Raw genomic sequence first — 12,886 nt, 5'->3', positions numbered from 1 at the left:
AATACTCTGATGAATAAAAGTGGTAAAATTGGCCATCCTTGTCTTGTTCCTGATACAACAAGAATGCTTTTAGCTTTTCCCCATTGAGTATAATGTTAGATGTGGGTTTGTTGTATATGGCCTTTATTATGTTGAGGTACGTTCCTTATATTTCCACTTTGCTTAGAGTTTTTATCATACATGAATGCTGGGTTTTGTTAAACACTTCTGCATCGATTGATATGGTCACGTTTTTTTTTTTCAATCTTTCATTTTGTTTATGTGGTGTTATCACATTAAATGGTTTGTGGATATTGAACCAACCTTGCATCCCAGGAATAATACACTTAGTCATAGTGTATGAACTTTTTAATGTACTGCTGAATTTGGTTTGCTAATACTTTGTTGAGGTTTATTTGCATCTATATTCATCAGGGTTATCAGCCTCTAATTTTTTTAAATGTCTTTTTCTGGTTTTGGAATCAGTAAAGTAGCCTCCCAAAATGAGTTTAGAAGCTTTACCTCCTCTTGAATTTTTTGGAATTCTTTAACGTAAATCATTATTAATTCTTTGAATGCTTGATACAATTCACATATTGAGCCATCCAGTACAGGAATTTTGTTTTTTTGGAGCTTTTTTATTGCTGATTCAATTTCAGTGTAGTAATCAGTCAGTTCAGATTTTAATTTCTTGGTTCAGTCTTGAAAGATCATTTGTTTCTATAAATTTATTTATTTATTCCAGATCATCCACATTTTTAGTATATAATTGATCATAATATTTTCTCATAATCCTTTGTATTTATGTTGCGTTTGTTTTTACTTCTCCACTTTCATTTCTTTTTGTTTGTTTGTTTGTTTTTTCATATTTTTAAAATATTTTTTATTGGGGAATTGGGGAGATGGGAACAGTGCTGGGGAATTGGGGGAAGGGGAACAGACAAGTTGCTGTCATTTTGTTCTTCAGTCTAGTTGTGGAGGACGTTGCTTCACTAGCCCAAGTTGGCACCATCATTGCGCTCTTCCCAGGCGAGGCAGATCAGTCGCCGGCTTCTGGAAGGTCGCTCACTGTGGTTGCTGGCCGCTCATGCTGGCTGCTGGCTACATATGGTAGCCCATGGCAACCCACTGCCACAGGGGCTGCAGCCTACGCCGTAGCCGGCGACTCACGGCAGCCCAGCTCCAGGTTGAGCTGTTGTTCAGCATCTTAGCTATAGAGGGCAATGTCACTGGCCCTCATATGTGGGATCTGAACCACGGCCCTCTGGCATCCCAAGCCAGTTCTTAACCATCGCGCCACTCAGCCAGCCCTCATTTCTCTTTTTATTTATTTGGGCCTCTCTCTTTTTCTCTTAATCAGTATGGCTCAAGGTTTATCAATTTTTTTATCTTTTCAAACAACCAGCTCTTGGTTTCATTGACTGTATTTATTTATTTAATTATTTATTTCTGTAGACCCATTTATTTAAGCTCTGATCTTTGTTATTTCCTTCATTTTACCCACTATGGGTTTGATTGCTGCTTTTTTTTTCTAGTTCATTTAAGTGTAAATTTAGATTATTTATTTGAGATTTTTCTTATTTCTTAAGGTAGGTCCAGATTGCTATGAATTTCCCTGTTAGTAATGCTTTCACTGTGTTTCAGAACTTGAGGGTCATTCTATTTTCATTTTCACTGGTCTTAAGGTATCTTTTGATTTTTACTTTATTTTGTTGACCTATTCATTATTTAGTAGCATGTTCTTTAGCCTCCATGTGGTATGTGTTTTTCAGGTTTTTTTTCTTGTAATTGATTTCTACTTTCATACCATTGTGGTCAGAAGAGATGCTTGATATGATTTCAATCTTCTTAAACTTATTGATACTGTTTTATGGCCTAACATGTAGGTTATCTTAAAAAATATTCCATGCGCACTTGAGAAGAATGCATATTCTCTTGCTTTTGGTTAAATGCTCTAAAAATATCAATTAAATTTATCTGTTATAGGGTGTCATTTAATGCCACTGTTTGCTTGCTAATATTATGTCTGGTAAAACTGTCCATTGAAGTCGATGGTGTTTTAAAGTCCCTTATTTTATTGCATTACTGTGGATCTCTCCCTTTATGCCAGTCAATATTTGATTTATATATTTAGGTGCTCCTATGTTGGGTGCATAAATTTTTACAAGCATTATATCCTCTTGTTGGACTGATCCCTTTATCATTATGTAATGTCTCTCTTTGTCTCTAATTATAAGATTTGTTTTAAAATCTATTTTGTGTGTTATAACTATTGCTAACCCAGCTTTTTTCTGTTTCTATTCATATTAAATATCTCTTTTCATCCCTTATCTGGTAGCCTGAGTGTGCCTCTCGATCTTTGTGGGTCTTTTGTAGACAGTATATGTATGGGTCTTATTTTCTTATCCATTCAGCTACTCCATGTCTTTTGATTGGAGCATTTAGTCGATTTTCCTTTAAAGCAATTATTGATAGACATATAGTTATTGCCATTTTATCATTCATCTTTATGTTCTTTTCTTCCTCACTTCTTTTCTTTTTCTTTTTTGTAACCTATAAAATTTTGCATTTCACTTTTGAATTTGTACACTTTTCCTGATTATTCCATGTAAGGTGGAAACAAAAACTGTTTAAAAGACATACACAAATCTAACACATTAATAACTGGGGATTTTTATTTTTTGCTATACTATTTTCACAATCATGGGTGTGCTTGCTAGGCAATATAACCATCACAGAAGCAAACATGAGGCAGAATACTGGTGAGAAAAAAACAAAGCAATAAACAGCTACAAGATATACAGACAGGTTTGTTCCACATTCACTACTGCATTTTCAAGTGCTGAAAATTCAACTGCACATTTTTGTTCAGCTGGAAAAGAGGGATTTTCTTTTTGTTTGTTTGTTTTCATCAGTGTATGAATGTCTTTTTCTCATTTCAGCAGATAGACAAACAGATGGACACTACATCTACATGGAATATTAAAAGGTGGGGAGGATACTGTGAGACTGGTAAGCCTGGGTATTCTTGATTCTTCCCATTGAAGTGTTCATGCAACTTTCCTACATTATCAGATTTTGTTTAAACACATCAGTGAACTTGGCTGGATTTGTACAGTAGGGAGATCTGGTGACAGGCACTGATGAGCATTATCAGAGCTGGCTGTAGTATAGGGAGAAGTTGTGGATATTTAAGAATACTTTTGGGGGGGGCTGGCTGAGTAGTTCAGTTGGTTAAAAGTTGCCTAGGGAGCATGAATTCTGAGCAGCAGGGCCACCAGTTCGGTTCCCACATGGGCCAGTGATGCTGTGCCCTCTACAGCTAAGGTGTTGAACAACAGCTGGACCTGGAGCTCAACTGCTGTGAGTAGCCCATGACAGCATAGGCTGCAGTTGAGCCTGCAGTGGACTGCCGTGAGTTGCCGTCCAATGGCCGTTGTACAACTGCCTCAGAGAGGAAGAACACAATGATCATAATACCAACACAGGCTAGTGAAGCATTGTCTTCCACAGATAGACTGAAGAACAAAATACAGCAACTTGTCTGTTCCCCTTCCTTGGTCCCCCAATGCTGTTCCCTCCCCCAATTCCCCAACAAAATCTTTAAGAAACAGAAAAATAAATACTTTTTAAAGTCAGATGTTGGTATGACTGAAGAGCAACAACTGTGCTCAGAACTGAAGGGAGACAGAACGATGGTACTGGAAGCTCTTCTCGACTTCTTTAAACAAGCCCTGCTCACCAAAGTGCTCACCAACTTCACTTCTCACCCACTCCAAACCCCCTATCCCTGCCCATATAGTATTCAACTGAGGACAAAAGGAAATGATAGAATTCACAAAGAAAGAAAAAATGCAAAGAATCAGAAGGACAGAGATTTAAGTAGGGAAGAGAAAACCAAAGTCAACAGTCAAAAATGATAGTAGAAAGAATGTTTAGATTTCAAAATTAAAAGCCCAGAGTTAGGAAGAACCCAAAGACTGAGTAGTCCTCATGTGAAAGGTAATCTAGGCAGAACATTACTCTTAAAGGTATCACCCAGGAGACAGGTAAGGCCATTCATAAGATTCACAGTTTTGTTTTCTTCTTTAGCTTGTGGTTACATAGAAAACAGATGCAACTACTGAAGCACAAGTCACAAATCAGAAACATGTTGCTCCAGGAAAGGGGTTTCAGTCATATGTGTTATGTGAACATTGGACCTTCTCATAGTGCCATAACCAAGTTATCTGCCACAAAAAATTTGAATTTCAGGCTTAAAGTTTCCTCAGGGGAAGACACTGTTGACATCTGCAGTCATGAACTTTTGAGTGGCAACAGCCCGAACTGGTCAAGTGTCTATAAACTGTGAAAAACAGGTAGAATTACTGTGAATTACCATCAAACTTGAATGTGAAATGATAGGTGTCTCACTCCATGTCCCAGCATCTTAATATAATCTATTAATATAACTTTCTGCACAACTTTACAATGGAGCTGTATTTCAATGAGTGTTTTGATATCAGATTAAATTTTCCAAAAAGGTACATGTATTTTAGGTCCACTTTTTCTACCAGTAAGATTTCTGCATAGTTACAAAACTCCACAATCACAGTGTTCAGTTTTTTTTTTTAATTAAACACACAGTAACCCTGTCAGTGTTAACCAAAATCAAACCTTCAGAATGCTGTGGCATTTATGTGACAAATGAGATTACAATACAAATTCCAGCTGTTTATCTATGTACTGTTTTTCACAGGCTGACGCTATGAAAAATTGAAAGTGAATATACAATTTTTAAAATCACACAAAGGGGCATATGTGGAGAGTACAGAGTGACACCGAACAGATCACAAACATGAAAGACATTAGTTCTCTCCCTCCACAGAATCTCCTTCATCTCCCTGGTTTTGCGATGTTCACAGATTGAGATTATCCTTAAACAACTGAATGATCAGGGTGCTGTCTTTGTAGCTTCATTCAGTGTATCCAATTCAGCAATTGCTTCATATGAAATGCCATTTTTTCCAGGCTGCAAGTTTTCTCAGAAGAGTTCAGAATCTCAGAGTAAAAGACTGAGAAATTCAGTGCCAGGCTAAGTTGAATTGGGTGTGTAGGCTGCATTTCTTTCCTACTAATTTCAAATGCTTCCTGATAAGCCTGCTGGGAGTTCGACACAGTGGTTTATTTATTGACTCCAGATGCCATCTCAGAAAGATATCTAAATTAAACTTTCATTTTCAAGTTGAACACCTTACTTTCTGGTTGTGTACCACTGGGAATAAGATCTTTGTTCTATAACACGAGAACATTATTGCAGATGTTCTACCATTCTGACTCTATCATCTCTTGGTGTTTTTTGCCCATCTGCTACTTTTCCTCATTCCTCTCTGTTTTCTTTTCAATGCTAGAGATGATATTCCTGGAAGAACATCAGGTGCCTCCCATTTTCTTATAGGTGACAGAGAGCAGATTTCTCTCTTCATTGGAGTATTCATGCCCCTGTTTTGTGACTGCCTTCATGGCTGCAGCCATATCATAGCACGCAGCCTGCTCAGAGGGTTTGGCTTTCTGTACTAGCTCATTTTTATCCATGGTCAAACCTGTGGGAGGACTGCAGGGGGAAAAGACGCTTGCGAGCAGGACTCCAAGCATGGTGACCACTTCCTTCCTAGGCCCACTCCTCAGGTGGCAGTGGGAAGGGTAGCTGCAGTGGTGGTGGCAGCTACCCCAGCCCTGGAATCTGTGGCAGCTTCACTTCCACTCTGCCTCCACCTTCTTTTTCTTAAACAAAAGCCTTTAACTTTCCCTGTAATACGATTTGGTGGTGACGAACTCCTTTAGCTTTTACTTGACTGAGAAACTCTTCATCTCTCCTTCAATTTTAAATAATAGCTTTGGGGCATAGAGTAGTCTTGGTTGTATGTCTTTATTTTTCATCACTTTGAATATATTTTTGCCAATCTCTTCTTGCCTGCAATGTTTCTATTGTGAAATCAGCTTACAATCTGTTGGGAGCTTCCTTGTAAGTAACTAGTTGCTTTTCTCATGCTACTTTTAGGATTCTCTCTTTGTCTTTAACTTTTGCCATTTTTATTATAGTATGTCTTGGTGTGGACCTGTTTGGGCTCATCTTGTTTTGGACCCTCTGTGTTTCCTGGGCTTGTATGCTTGTTTCTTCCCCAGGTTAGGAAAGTTTTCAGTCATTATTTCTTCAAATGTGTTCTCAATCCCTCATTTTCTCTCTTTTAATTCTGGTACTACTGTGATGTGAATGTTGTTATGCTTGGTGTTGTCCCAGAGGTCTCTTAAACTATTCTCATTATTTTTTTTTCTTTTTGGTGTTTTGATTGGCTGTTTTTTGATACCTTGTCTTACAAATTGATTTGATCTTCTGCTTCATTGAAATAACTCTTGATTACCTGTAATGTATTCTTTTTTTAAAGAAAGACTTTATTTGGAAATTGTGGAAGGGAAACAGCCAGTTTGCTGTCCTTTTGTTCTTCAGTCTAGTTGTGTATAATGTATTCTTTATTTCAGTTATTGTACTCTACATTTCTGACTTTTTAACAATTTCTATCTCCTCTTTTGTGTTTTCAATCTCTTTTTTCAAATTCTCTCTAAGTTCTTTGAGTATCCTTAAAGCCATTGTTTGAATTCTGTATCTGGTAGAGTGTTTGCCTCTATTTTGTTAAGTTATTTTTCTGGTGTTTTCTCATTTTCTTTCATTTGGGAGATTTTTTTTCTCATTTGGCTGCCTCTCTAAGTTTATTTCTATGGTTTATGTTGATCTGCTCTGTCTCACATTCTTGGCTGAGTGGCTTTATGTAGTAGGTCTCCTGTGGGACCCTGTAGTACAGTGTTTCTGATCACATGCACTGGGAGATCCAGGAGTGTCCCTTGTGTGGGTTATGTGTGACCATTTTTAATAGTTGAGCTTTGATTGCTATTGGCACATACATGAGTGAGAATGATCCTAAGTCTGACTGGCTGTAGAGTTTGGCCACATCCAACGTTTACAGTCTACTCTGCAAGGAGTAACCCCATTGAGCATAATTTTCCCAGTTGGCTCTGGTGACTGTTGAGACAACCTGTTTAGCGTGCTGCTCGTGGGGCTAATTTGCTCTGATTCTCAGTTGACTTCCAGATATATTGCTTCTGGGGACTCTTGGGAGGGTTTCTGGTGTAGGGCCAGATCAGCTACTGCATGTAACCAGCCAGGGGCTACCTGTAGTAACTACAAATTGATCCCTGTTTGGTCACTGCCTTTGCTGGACCTGGAAGCATGTGGAAGAGACCACGCTGAAAACCATGGATGGCTTTCACCTGTGCCAAGCTTGGGGTAGCTCCACAAAAAGCCCAGGACACCCTGAGGCCTGCAGTTGTCTGCAGGCTCCCTTAAAGCTAAGCCACTGATAGAGCCTTGTTTGATATGCAAGTTGGGTGAGGCAGGATCTTAGGGAGTCACCAAGTAGGGATGAATGTTCTTCAGGTTAATGTAGATTCTAACTTAATGCCAATGCTGATCCAGGAGCTACTCAGCAAAATTCTCAGAGCATCCCAAAGTCAGCTGCCACCCACATCGTGCCCATTGGACCCCTGAGAGTTGTTCAAGAAAGTGTGAAATTCACGTGGGGCTGGCTGCTCACCAAAACAGTGCCTCAGGTGTTATGAGATATAGGTGGGGCAGGTCCCAGGGAGTCATCAGGGTGGAGCCAGCAGGTGCAACAAGCAGAGTTTACCAAGCCAATGCAGATTCAGATCTGGCCATGTGTAGGGAAGTTTAATACAGGAAAATTGATGCCTGCCTGCCAGCTGCATGGCAGAAGAGTTCTACACAGAGAAATTAAGACTTTCCTTTCAGCTTTCACCTTGAAGCCACATACTCAGTCTCTCCCTGTATGTCTCTCATGCCTCATGAGACAGGGTCCCTTTCCTGGAGCCCAGGGTGAGTTCCAGCAAGGGAGTGAGTCTGTGTGCTGGGGTTTTCAAAAAAGTCTCGGTTTCCTGCAGCCTTCTGACCAACCCAGATGAATACAATCCCCAATGTTTTCCACAGCCAGATGTTGTTGGGGCTCCCATTCTTGGCACAAGTACTCTGAGATGGGGATCCAAAGGTGGGACCAGGGTCTCTTGCTCTCATGGGATGTGGGTGCACTCCATGGCTGGGATATCCCTCACAATTCTCAGGTACCACAGCAGGTGTCAGGCTGGCCTTCTAACATCTCCACCCTTCCTACCAGTCTCAATGTGGCTTCTTTATATCCTTAGTTATAAAACTTCTGTTCAGCTAGACTTCAGATTGTTCTCTAAGTTGATAGTTCTATAATTTAGTTGTAATTTTCATGTGGTACAAAGGTATTTTAAACATTGATGTCGTCATAAGACTTCAATGTTTATAGGTCGAGGTTCTTTTCTGCATTCAACTATGGGAAGAATTATTACTGTTGAAGGTTTTTTTTATTAAATTATTTTTTATTATGAAATACATATTTTTTAGAATTAGTTTCAGCTGTACAACACAGTGCGATAGTTATACTTTTTACCCCTCAAAATGACAACCCCCTCCTCCAATCCGCCACCCCATTTCCCCCCAATATCACACATATCTATTATAAATCCCTTGAATCCACTCCCACACTATACTCCACCACCCATGACTATATATATATATATATATATATATATATATATATATTCACTTATAGGTGACATAAAATATTATACAACATCAGGTTAAGGTGTACAGTGCAGTGATCAAGCTTCTTCCCCATCCATGATGCGGTCTCCCTAGCAAGACATGTGACCACCTGACACCCTACAAAATACCACAACATTATCAATTACATTCTGAAGGGTTTGTTTAAACATCTTCAGTGGCATAATCTTATGGCTTGAACAGGCAGATCCTAGGTTTTGCACTTCCCAATACAGAACTCCTTCATTACACACTATAAGGAAAGTGGGTGTGGACTTCCGGTAAGATGGTGGAATAGACAGATGCTGTGGCAACTGCCTCCCAGGATCACACCACAATTACAAATAATTTATAAGATATTCAACCTCGGAAGTTCCCTAGACACTAGATGAGCAATACCTCTAAACAAAGGACTTAAAGAGGAGGCCACGTCGAGTCTGGTAGGAGAGGTGGAGATGAGAGATGGTGAACCCTGTGAGGGACATTTCAGTGGTGGGGAGGCTTCCCTGGTTGGGGGCAAGACCCTCCAGCCTCACACGGCATTCACCACCCCAGAGTTACTTTGCCGGGAAGAGGAGTTCTATGATAGCTGGAAGTAGAAAATAGTGAGGACTCTCTTTGCTCAACTTGGTGAGGCTGAGGGCAGCTGGAGAACCAGTGGACCCAGAAAACCGACTCGCTCGCTGGTGAACACAAAGCCGGTTCCTGGTGGAGGGAGTGGCTTTATAAGCGGGGCCCAGGAGCCTGCGGGAAGGACTGAGCTGAGTGCCTTTAGCGCAGGAGCTGGAGGTTTTTGGGACCATTATTCCCCTGGTGTGACTCATCTCAGAACAAAAGACACACACAGACTGAAAGTAAAGGGATGGAATAAGATATTTCACTCAAATGGAAACAGGCAAAAAGTGGGAGTAGCAATACTTATTTCAGACAAAATAGACTTTAAAATGAAGACTACAATAAAAGACAAAGAAAGACACTACATAATAACAAAAGGACCGATTCAACAAGGGGAAATAACCCTAGTAAAAATATATGCACCCAACATAGGAGCTCATAAATATATAAAACAGATTTTGACAGACATAAAGACAGAGATCAACAGCAATACTATCGTAGTAGGGGACTTCAACACTCCGTTGTCACCAATGGACAGATCCTCCAGACAGAAAATCAACATGGAAACAGTGGCCTTAAATGACACTTTAGACCAGCTGGATTTAATTGATATTTTTAGAGCTTTTCCCTCCAAAGCAACAGAATATACATTCTTCTCAAGTGCACAGGGAATATTTTCCAAGATAGACCACATGTTATGACACAAAACCAGTCTCAATACACTTAAGAAGATTAAAATCATATCAAGCATCTTCTCTGACCACAACACTAAAAAACTAGGAATCAATTATAAAAAGAAACCTGGAAAGCACATAAACACATGGAGGCTGAATAACGTGCTATTAATAGCGACTGGGTCAAAACTGAGATAAAGGAAGAAAACAAAAGCTATCTCAAGACAAACAACAATGAAAACACAACAAGTCAAAATCTATGGAATGCAGCGAAGGCAGTCTTAAGAGGAAAATCCATAGCATTGCAAGCCTATCTGAAGAAAGTAGAACAATCTCATATCAACAGACTACCTATACACCTAAGGGAACAGGAGAAAGAACAACAAAACAAGCCCAAAGGGCATACAAGGAAGGAAATAATAAAGACCAGAAGAGAAATAAATGAAATAAAGATGAAAAAACAATACAAAAGATCAATGAAACCAAGAGCTGGTTTCTTGAAAAGATAAACAAAATCGACAGACCCTTAGCCAGACTCACCAAAAAAACAGATGACCCAAATTAATAAAATCAGAAATGAAAGAGGGGAAATAACAACAGATGCCACAGAAATACAGGAAAGTGTAAGAAAATACTACGAGCAGCTCTATGCCAAAAAATTTGACAATCTGGAAGAAATGGATAAATTTCTAGAAGCTTGCAATCTACCAAGTCTGAACCAAAAAGAATCAGAAACTCGGAACAGACTGATTACTACCAAATAAATTGAGTCAGTAATCAACAAGCTTCCAACAAACAAAATTCCTGGATCAGATGGCTTCACAGGTGAATTTTACAAAACATTCAAAAAAGAATTAATACCTATTCTCCTCAAACTATTCCAAAAAAATGCAGAAGGAGGGAAGGCTTCCAAGCTCATTTTATGAGGCTACTATTACTCTGACCCCAAAGTCAGACAAAAATATTACAAAAAAAGAAAACTACAGGCCGATATCCATAATGAACATAGATGCAAAAATCCTCAACAAAATACTAGCAAACTAAATTCAGTTTCACATTAAAACGATCATACACCACGATCAAGTGGGGTTCATTCCTGGTATGCAAGGTTGGTTCAATATCCACAAATCAATTAACGTAATACATCACATTAACAAAATGAAAAATAAAAATCATATGATCCAATCAATAGATGCAGAAAAAGCATTTGACAAAATCCAGCAACCATTTATGATAAAAACTCTTAGCAAAGTGGGAATAGTGGGATCACACCTCAACATAATAAAGGCCATATATGATAAGCCCACAGCAAACATCGTACTCAACGGGGAAAGGCTAAAAGCTTTCCCCTCAAAATCAGGAACAAGACAAGGCTGCCCACTTTCACCACTTCTATTCAACATAGTTCTGGAAGTTCTGGCTACAGCAATCAGACAAGAAATTGAAATAAAAGGCATTTAAATTGGAAAAGAGGAAGTAAAATTGTCATTACATGCAGATAACGTGTCATTATATATACAGAATCCCAAAGACTCTACCAAAAAACTGGTAGAACTCATAAATGAATTTAGTAGGGTAGCAGGATACAAACTTAACATTCAGAAATCAGTTGCATTTGTAACACCAATAACAAACTAAACAAAAAATAAAAAATCAGAAGAAGAAATCAGGAAATCAATCATATTTCCAATTGCTTCAAAACCAATAAAATACCTAGGAATAAATTTAACCAAAGAAGTAAAAGACCTGTACTTAGAAAATTGTAAGATGTTGAAGAGAGAAATCAAAGAAGATACAAATAAAAGGAAATACATACCATGTTCGTGGATAGGAAGAATTAATATAGTTAAAATGTCAATACTACCTAAGGCAATATATAGATTCAATGCAATGCCTATCAACCTACCAAGGACATTTTTTTCAGAAATAGAACATATAATCTGAAAATTTATATGGAGTCATAAAAGAACCCGACTAGCCACAGCAATCTTGAGAAATAAGAACAAATTTGGAGGTGTCACCTTATCTGACATCAAATCATACTACAAGGCACAGTACTCAAAACAGTATTGTACTGGCATAAAAACAGACACACAGATCAATGTAACAGAATACAGAGCCCAGAAATAAACCCATCCATATACCGTCATTTAATCTATGACAATGGAAGCAAGAATTTACATTGTAGTAAAGATAGTCTATTTAATAAATGGTGTTGGTAAAATTGGACTGACACGTGCAAAAAATTAAAATGGACGATCTACAAGAAAAAATAGGGACTAAATTTGCAGACATTACCCTCAGTAATATTTTTATTGAGATATCACCTCAGGCAAGGGAAATAAAAGAACAAATTTACATATGGGATTTCATCAAATTTAAGTTTTTTCACAGCAAAGGAAATCATCAATAAAACAGAAAGATAGCCTATTGAATGGGAGAAGATATTTGCCAAGGATATATCTGATAAGGCATTAATATCCAAAATTTATAAAACACTCATTCAAATCCACACCAAAAAAAGAAACAACCGAATTAAAAAATGGGCAGAGGATATGAAGAGGCATTTCTCTGAAGAGGACACACAAATGGCCAAGAGGTATATGAAAAAATGTTCAACCTCACTAATCATTAGGGAAATGCGAGTAAAAACCACAATGAGATACCACTTCACTCCAGTCAGAATGGCTATCATCAATAAATCAACAAACAACAAGTGCTGGTGAGGCTGTGGAAAAAAGGGATCCCTGGTGCACTGTTGGTGGGACTGCAGATTGATGCAGCGATTATGGAAATCAGTATGGAGGTATCTCAAAAAACTGGAAATGGAACTACCGTATGACCCTGCAATTCCACTCTTGTGTGTCTATCCAGAGAAACCCAAGAGGCTAATTCGAAAAAAATATATGTACCCCTATGTTTATTGCAGCGCTATTCACAA

At 38.5% G+C, this 12,886-nt stretch overlaps 1 pseudogene; it reads right to left on the bottom strand.

Annotated features, from left to right (window-relative positions):
• Window positions 1–4,826: 4,826 nt before the first annotated feature.
• Window positions 4,827–5,553, bottom strand: LOC109387323 (14-3-3 protein beta/alpha pseudogene; annotated as a pseudogene).
• Between the last annotated feature and the right edge of the window lie 7,333 nt (window positions 5,554–12,886).

The sequence above is a fragment of the Hipposideros armiger genome, unplaced genomic scaffold (genome assembly GCF_001890085.2).
Source record: "Hipposideros armiger isolate ML-2016 unplaced genomic scaffold, ASM189008v1 scaffold_153, whole genome shotgun sequence".
Lineage (NCBI taxonomy): Eukaryota > Metazoa > Chordata > Mammalia > Chiroptera > Hipposideridae > Hipposideros > Hipposideros armiger.
The sequence above is the reverse complement of the archived record's forward strand: the minus strand, read 5'-3'. Positions and strand labels throughout refer to the sequence as shown.